Here is a 7845-nt window from a genome sequence, read left to right as displayed (position 1 = left end):
TTCTTCCATGTGGGCTTTGTTGCTCAACCCTCTCTCAATAAAGCAGAGCAAACTCCTGCTGCTTCCCGGCCTGCCCGTCCGTCCGTCTGTCTCCGTCCGTCCTCCAGACCGCCGTTATGTCCCAGCGCGTCGTTGCAACCCCGGTGGAGATCCACCCAGCAGAGGGCCTTCCGTTTTCTTTGCCCTGACCTGCTCCTTTCCCAGGGACGGGTCCCACCTGAAAATCAGCCAAGGTATTGGGGGTCTCCACGAGCCAGGGGCTTGAGCACCACAGCGGAGGGCAGTCATCGCTGGCTTCCCCTCTGGTGGGGCAATAAAGGAGCAGGGTGGAGGACGGCCGTTAAATGCCCAGTAAGGTTAAAGCTCAGGGCGCTTGTCCTTCCTGTTGATTCTGCACGGGAGGGTTTGACCTTAGACAGGGGGTGGGGGTGCCCTAGTGGCATGTCTGCTCCATGATGGGGCAGGGATCAGAAGGGGACATTGGCTTTTGGCAGACAGGCTCTGGGGTGGTGGGAAACGGAGACATTCGGAATCCTCTGAGGGCCCAGAGGATGGGTTAGAATCAGTCTATGCCTCGGCAGAAGGGACCCCTGAGTGGCCCTCGGGGGAATGTGTGCAGCTTAGACTCAGACGGTGAGGGATAAGGGCATACATTGGAGGCCCAAGCGCAGACTCAGCAGAGGCAGGAAGCAAGAGTACGCAGGAGTATCTGGGGACCGGGGACATGGTGAGGATCCCCAGGACCAGGCAGTGTTTCCTTGTGCTGTCTGTCCTTAGCGTCGCGATGCTTCTGAACAGACCTGACAACTTGGAAGCCATTCTTAAACGGAGGAGCGGCGCCCCCTCTGCCCAGCAAGAGTCATTGACATGAACCAGACAGAGTTTGGAAGACTGTTCCGAATTCTAGGACATGGCCAGCGTCACTCTAACTGAGCCAAAGCGATGGCTGACTCCCGCAGTGTGACCCTCGAAGATGCTATTTTTGCACAACCTTCTCATGCTTTGAAAAGACTAATGAGAGTACATTCAAGGGAAAGAGACGCAACTAGGACCCGAGAGATGGCAGACTCTGCTACACTCTATGCTAGATTTGGATGCGTAAAACTGGCCGGTGATGTCAGACTTCACCTACCTTCACAAGAGGGGAGAAGTCTCACCTCAGTTGATACCTAAGCAGTGGAGGTCAGACATACCGCCCCTCTCCCACCTGTTACCATTTCTGACCCCAGCCACCCCTCCCACGACGCTCTCTCATCCCCACTGGGCTGGGGAACTCACGGTCATGGCCACCCAGCATTCTCACAGGGCACCCGGGCTGTGGGTTTCTTTTCACAATGTCTAGCTTTCACAGGTGTGTGAGCAGATCACAACATCACGGTTGGGCCCCAAAGCCCCTTCATCCTCCAAGAGACATCCTTGTTTGTCAACGCTTGGACAAGGGCGTGTGCTGCAGACTGGCCCTGTGCCGTATGTCATGCGGTTTCTTGACTTTGGCTTCCATGGGTTGTGGATTCAAGAAAAACGTCCATGTTGTATTGTCTCCATTTATCATGATGTCGTCCATCGGTCCATCGGTGAGGACCCTTATTTGGTCCACACTGAGTTGCCATCACCTGTAGTCCCCGATGCCCAGCAGCACGTGCTTCAAGTCCTCTGGCTTTCAGCAAGCCAGGTTGTATCACCTGCTCACGGCTGGCTCGTAAGCCCTCTTCTGATCCCGATAGCATGTCCAACGTGTGTGACAAACGCTGTGTTCTTCCTCATATCATCCATGTTGTAGCATGTATGGAGACTCCACTTGTGCCTGAGTCGTATTCCACGGTCCACTGATGGGTATTTTAGGTGGTTGCCCTCTGTGGCTATTGTGGATAGCACTTCAGCGAACATCGATGCACGAGCCTCTTTTTGAGTCTGGGCTTCAAGTCTTTGGATAGATGTCCAGGTGTTGAGCTTCTGGGTCATTGGATGCTTCTGTTTTTTGTTTCTTGAGGGATCTCAGCACTGCTGTCCAGAGGCCTGGTTTCATTTTTCTTTTATGTCATTCCCACCAGCAAGGGATAAGGGTTCTGATCTCCTTATATCCTCATCAGCCATTGTTATTTTCTGAGTTTGTTTTCTTTCCAAGACAAACAAACAAAACCTCACTTAGCTGTCCTAGTGGGGGTGTCATCGTACCTCTTTGTGGTTTCTGTGTGTGTCCCTCTGATGGCTAATGATGCTGACCACCATTTCATGGTCTCCGTGGCCATTTGCATAGTCTATTTGGTGAAACGTCCACTCCCATTCTTGCCTAGGTAATGACTGGGTTGTGTGTTTGTTAAGCTGTCAAAGGTTTTCATCATTTTGGGTTCTTAGATTTTTTTATATATAACTTCCAGACAGCCACAGGGTTGGTAGACGGTCTTTTCACTTGTCTTATGAAGACTTCCTTTTGCCTCCAGCTCTCTCATTCAGTTATGGAATAAATGGTAAGATGGGATGCAATGCAGGAAAGGCACCAACACTCTTTTCACACCTGGCTGAACAAAAGCACAGTCATTTTCTCTCCTCTGCGTGCTCCCCCCGCCCCCAGTTTCAATAGTCCCAGTCATACCAGTTGAAATCTTGAGGTTCTTGGATCGGGAGTGTCCGTGGAAAAGGATGAGCAGTAAGACCTAATTCTGGCCTCCTCTAAGTCCCAGGAAGAAGGAGCATCAGGCCCAGTCAAGGGGCAGGCGCGGCATTTGTTGGTCTTTAAAGGGGTGACCCACCTCCCTGTTTTGCATTCCAGGCCTCAGAGAAAGGGATGGCAGAAGAGGATGACCAGGTCCAAGCTGCCCAGGTCACTCCTTTAGAAGCATGGTCTGTTCATCAAGGCCACGTTTCCAGAGAGCACTGCACTAATTCTCCAGTAGTGGGCAGGGGACTCCATATAAATTGGAACCTGCAGGCCAATGTATCCCTGAGGAAAAATCCAGAAGGAAAATTCAAGAAGCTATTGAGAAAGGAGGGCCAGAACACTGTGGAACAAACATGCAGCAGGCTTCAGCAAGGCTGAAGAGTGTCTCTCTCAAAGCCAGGAGCGTTCCCACCCACCGAAGCTCAGCTCCCACCTTTAGTCAAGAAAGAAGCAGAGTTTGAAAACTGTGGCTCATTTGAACTCAAGCCTCAGCTATGCACTTCGGATCGTAGGTCCAGATCTATCCTTTCACCTACGGGCACAGAGCCGGGGCACCCAGGCGGTTCTGGAGGGAAACTGGTATTCAAGGAGGCAACATTCCATTTGGATGCATCGTTGCCACTGGGCCCCCTGGCCTAGGGAAAGCAGCTGGGTCTTTTGCCAGGGAGACTCCCCACTCTAAGAAACGGAACCAAAGCCTTGGCTACATTGCCATTCATCCCTGAAAGGACGCTGGCTTTAAACCTATGTTTCCAGTTGACTTTGCAAAAGGAGATGGGTTGACACCCATGGGCCTGCAGAAAAACCCAGGGTGCAGCAGCTCACCTGGAAAAACCAACACCACTCGGGCCTAATGGACTACCACACCTCAAAAAGGCAGCTGGACTTGGACCTGCCAGGCCAGTGACCCTTGGGAAATTAGATGTGCTGGGGCCTAATGGCCTAGGGGGTCTTGGGAAAATTGCTAGAGGCCAGCAGACCTTTGAAAGGTAGAGGGGTGTGAAGCCAATGAGCCAGAAGACTGAGAGAAGGCCATTGGGTTCAGTCCCCCTGAACCTGTCCCCCTCAGAAAGGGATTGGCATTTATCCACAGAGGGCCAGTTGACTTTGAGAAATGAGCTGAAGTAGGGCCCCAGGGGCCAGGAGCCCATGATAGTGGGGATGAATCTGGTACAATAAAGCCAATTCCCCAAGAACCAAGGACTCTTGCCATGGAAGAAGGGTTTGTGCCCATGTTTTGAGAAGTTTGTGAGAAAGAAGCTGAATTTTCTCCTGAAAGACCTGCTGAGCTAAGAATGGGGCCAGATCGAGGCCTTGAGGCCCAGCCATTCCTAATTTAAGACCAGGTCCTGTGCCCAAGAGGCTCCCACCTGCTCTGGTGTACAGATTAGGGCCCAGCTCTGGGCCACCAGCTCTTGGTTTGTACCCAAGACCTTAACCTTGAAACATGCCTGACCTGGGATGGGTACCCCAAAAACCTGATCTCAAATCGGGACTTGGTCCTGGGCCAACGCCAACTGGCTTAGGATTGGGAGGACCATTCCCAGAGGTCAAAAGGACACCTACTCTCAAGTTGGGCTCAGGTTCAGCGCCCCTGGGGTCTCCACTTCTTGAGTCAGGGCCTGCTCCCAGGAGACCACCTGACCTTGGGTTGGACATAGGACCTGGGCCTGGGAGACCACCTAACTTTGGATTAGACAGAGATCCTGGGCCTGAAAGAATCCTTGCTCTGGAGTTCAGAACTGAGCCTGGACTTGGACCTGGACCCAAGAGACCACCAGACTGTGGGAAAGAAACTGCACCTGCTCCAGTGAGATTCATCCCTCTTAGAAAGGAAGCCGTACTTGAGTCACCAGCACCGGCGGGGAAGGGTGCTGGATTTGAAGCCCACAAGCCTGATGGAGTCGGAAAAGAAGATGGGTTCCTTGGGAATGGGGCCAGATTCCCACTAAGAAAGCCAGCCGTAGTGAGGAAGAGATTTCAATTTCCCCTCAGCCAGGGATCTGTGCTCAGAACAAGAGCCCCTGTACCCCCGGGGCCCCCAGGTGTGTGTTTGACAAGGACTGCAAAAGGTCTCTCCAGGTGCCACTATCATGACCCTAATTCCACCTTACAAATCTGCATGTACATGGGTAGAGATAAGAGCTGGAAACACAGGGAATACAGGACAGATGAACTCCTCGGGACCAATATTGAGAGTAGCCATACCAGGAGGATAAGAGGAAGGTGGGAGAAGAAAGAGGGAACCGATCACAATGACCTATCTATACCCCCCTCTCAGGGGGAATGGACAACAGACAAGGGGGTAAAGGGAGACATCGGACAGTGCAAGATGTGAAAAAAAAAAATAATTTTTAAATTATCAAACACTCACGAGGGAGGAAGGGAAAGGGAGGGAGGGAGAAAAAAAAACGAGGCGCTGATACCAAGGGCTCAAGTAGAAAGAAATGTTTTGAAAAGGATGATGGCAACCTATATACAAATGTGCTTGACACCGTGGATGGATGTATGGATTGTGATAAGAGTTGTACGAGCCCCCAATAAAATGATTTAAAAAATAAAAAGGCCTCTCCAGGAGGATGGTTCCCCCACTGGTGTGATGTAGCTCTCCCCGGAGGTTTCCAGCTAACCCGGGGTGTAATGACCATCAATCTCCCCCCGAAGCTCCATCAGCACCCATTCTGCCAGGCCTGGAGGCCCCGGATGGCAATGGCAGCCGCTGAGCAGGACCATATGGTCAACGGGCTACTGGTATTGTCTTGTGATGAAGAGGTTTTTTCGCTTTGTTTTTTTAATTTTAAAAAATTATATTTATTTAATTTATTTAGTCATTTTATTGGGGGCTCGTACAGTTCTTATCACAAATCTAGCCAGATTTGTGAGGTAGGATTGGGGTCATGATAGTGGGGGGTGGGGGAGGAAGCATTTAGGAACTAAAGAAAAGTTGTAGGTTTCATCATTGCTACACTGCACCCTGACTGGCTCGTCTCCTCCCCATGACCCTTCCGTAAGGGGATGTCCAGTTGCCTACAGATGGGTATGGGGTCCCCAATCTGCACTCCCCCTCACTCACAATGATTTGATTTTTTTGTTCTTTGATGCCTGATCCCTGATCCCTTCGACACCTCGTGATCACACAGGCTGGTGTGCTCCTTCCATGTGGGCTTTGTTGCTTCTCAGCTAGATGGCTGCTTAAGACCCCAGACACTATATCTTTTGGTAGCCGGGCACCATCAACTTTCTTCAACACTTTTGCTTATGGGACAATCTGTAATTTCTATGAGGTTACACTCATTTAGGCTGTCTTTTTGCTTGTTTGTGCTTTTGTTGCCATGTTAGATAAGTCATTGTTTAAAGTTCGGCTCGACAGTATTGCCCTTACTTGTTCTAAGAACTTTATGGTTTCCGTTTGCATATTTAGGTCCTTAAATCCATTTTGAATTTGTTTTTGTTGACAGTGTGAGGAAGGATCCTACTTCATTCTTCTTCTTTTCCTATTTCATTATTCTGCACGTGTAAATCCAATTTCCCATCACCATTTTTTAAAATCACCATGAGTCAGAATCAACTCAATGGTAGTGAGGTTTTTTTAAATTTAGTTATTTATTGAAGAGACTCTTTTTTCCCCACCAAATGGACTTAGCACCCTTGTCCAGAATCATTTGACCTATTCTGGGATCCTCAATTCTATTCCATTGGCCTCTGTTTATTGTTATGCCAGTACCAGACTAATTTGATTACTGTAATTGTATAGTATGTCTTAAATTCATGAAGTGTGAATTCTCCTACTTCATTTTCCCCCCCTCTCTTTCAACATTGCATTAGCTACTCGGGGCCTCTTGCCTTCCCATATAAAGTTGAGGATTGATCTTTTTTCCCATTTATGTTAAGAAGGCTGTAGGAATTTTGAACAGATTGTACTGAGTCTATGGATCACTTTGATAGTATTGAAATCTTAACCATATTGTCTTCCAATCCATGAGCATGGGCCATCTTTCCATTACTTCAGTCTTCTTTAATCTCACACCAGTGTGTAATAGTTTTCATTTATAAGTCCTTCATATCCCTGGTGAGACTTATTCCTAGGAATTTTATTCTTGTAGATGCTATGGAATCATTTCCTCTGAGAGGTCATGGCCACGGAAAACCCCAGGCCGTGGAGTTCCGCTCTGACACACATGGGGTTGCTGTGGGTCGGCGTCCACTCCGCCGTGGAGTTCCGCTCTGACACACATGGGGTTGCTGTGGGTCGGCGTCCACTCCGCCATAACTGGTTGGTTGGTTTCCCTTCAGTGGGTCCAACGGGACAAACTGTCCCCTGCCTTTGCACTAGGGGTGCCGTGGTTATACGTTGGGCTGCTAACCACAAGGTCAGCAGTTCACAACCACCAGGCTCTCCGCGGGAGAAAGATGAGGCTGTCTACTCCCATAAAGAGTGAGTTTCAAGCCCACAGGGCCCTCTCCCCTCTCCATAGGGTTGCTATGAGTCAGAATTGACCCCATGGCAGTGTTTGTTTTGCGGGGCTTTTTGCCCCTGAACAAGAGTAGCGCTTGGTTCTGCATTGGGCCGGTTTGCTGATCGGGGATCAGAAGGACCCTGCTGGTTTAGCGATGCCTTCGAGCAAGTGACGCAAGCTCTCTGTGGCCAAAGCAAAGACCTTCTGGCTGGAATGTTTGCCGACACCCCACAGCAGCCCCGGCTTTTGTCGGGGAGCGGAAACGTCCAAAAGCACAAGGAACGATTGCTCTCTTTGGAAGCTTCCTGCTGGAGACGCCCGGGATCTAGTCCTGCAAACACTAGTGAGGCAGGAGGCAGATCCCCCACTGGACCCTCCTTGGTGACCTGCAGAGTGAGGAGAGAGAGAGAGAGAGAGAGGAGAGACACAGGGTCCCAGGTCTTTGTCTCGGTGCTCCATGCTGCTGCTGCTGGGGCTGGACTTCAAGGGGAGAAGCCAAGTGTCTGCACAGCCGCACGGAAAGGAAAAGCCAGAAATATGCTTCTGAATTAAGCAGTAGTTTAGCCGAACTAGTTAAAAAGAAAAGAAAAGAAAGCCTGCCTGGGGCACAGTGCTCTTTTTAGAATGCTGGGATCAAATTGTCAACACAGCCCCTGGAAGATGAGCGGGGAAGCCCCAGGGAGTCCGTGTGCATGCGGACCAGCTCTGCAAAGAGGGCCGGGACAGTCC

At 50.3% G+C, this 7845-nt stretch overlaps 1 protein-coding gene and 1 pseudogene across 1 annotated transcript in view; one reads left to right on the top strand and one right to left on the bottom strand.

The window, feature by feature from the left end:
• NFAM1 (NFAT activating protein with ITAM motif 1) overlaps positions 1–7845 on the top strand; it is a 171150-nt gene that overhangs the window by 50051 nt on the left and 113254 nt on the right. The gene's annotated exons all lie outside the window — the stretch shown is intronic.
• Positions 3243–4639, bottom strand: LOC101654689 (annotated as a pseudogene).

Source organism: Echinops telfairi, unplaced genomic scaffold, assembly GCF_000313985.2.
Source record: "Echinops telfairi isolate 266 unplaced genomic scaffold, ASM31398v2 ScPeMD7_2;HRSCAF=8, whole genome shotgun sequence".
NCBI lineage: Eukaryota > Metazoa > Chordata > Mammalia > Afrosoricida > Tenrecidae > Echinops > Echinops telfairi.
This window is presented reverse-complemented; position numbering and strand designations above follow the sequence as displayed.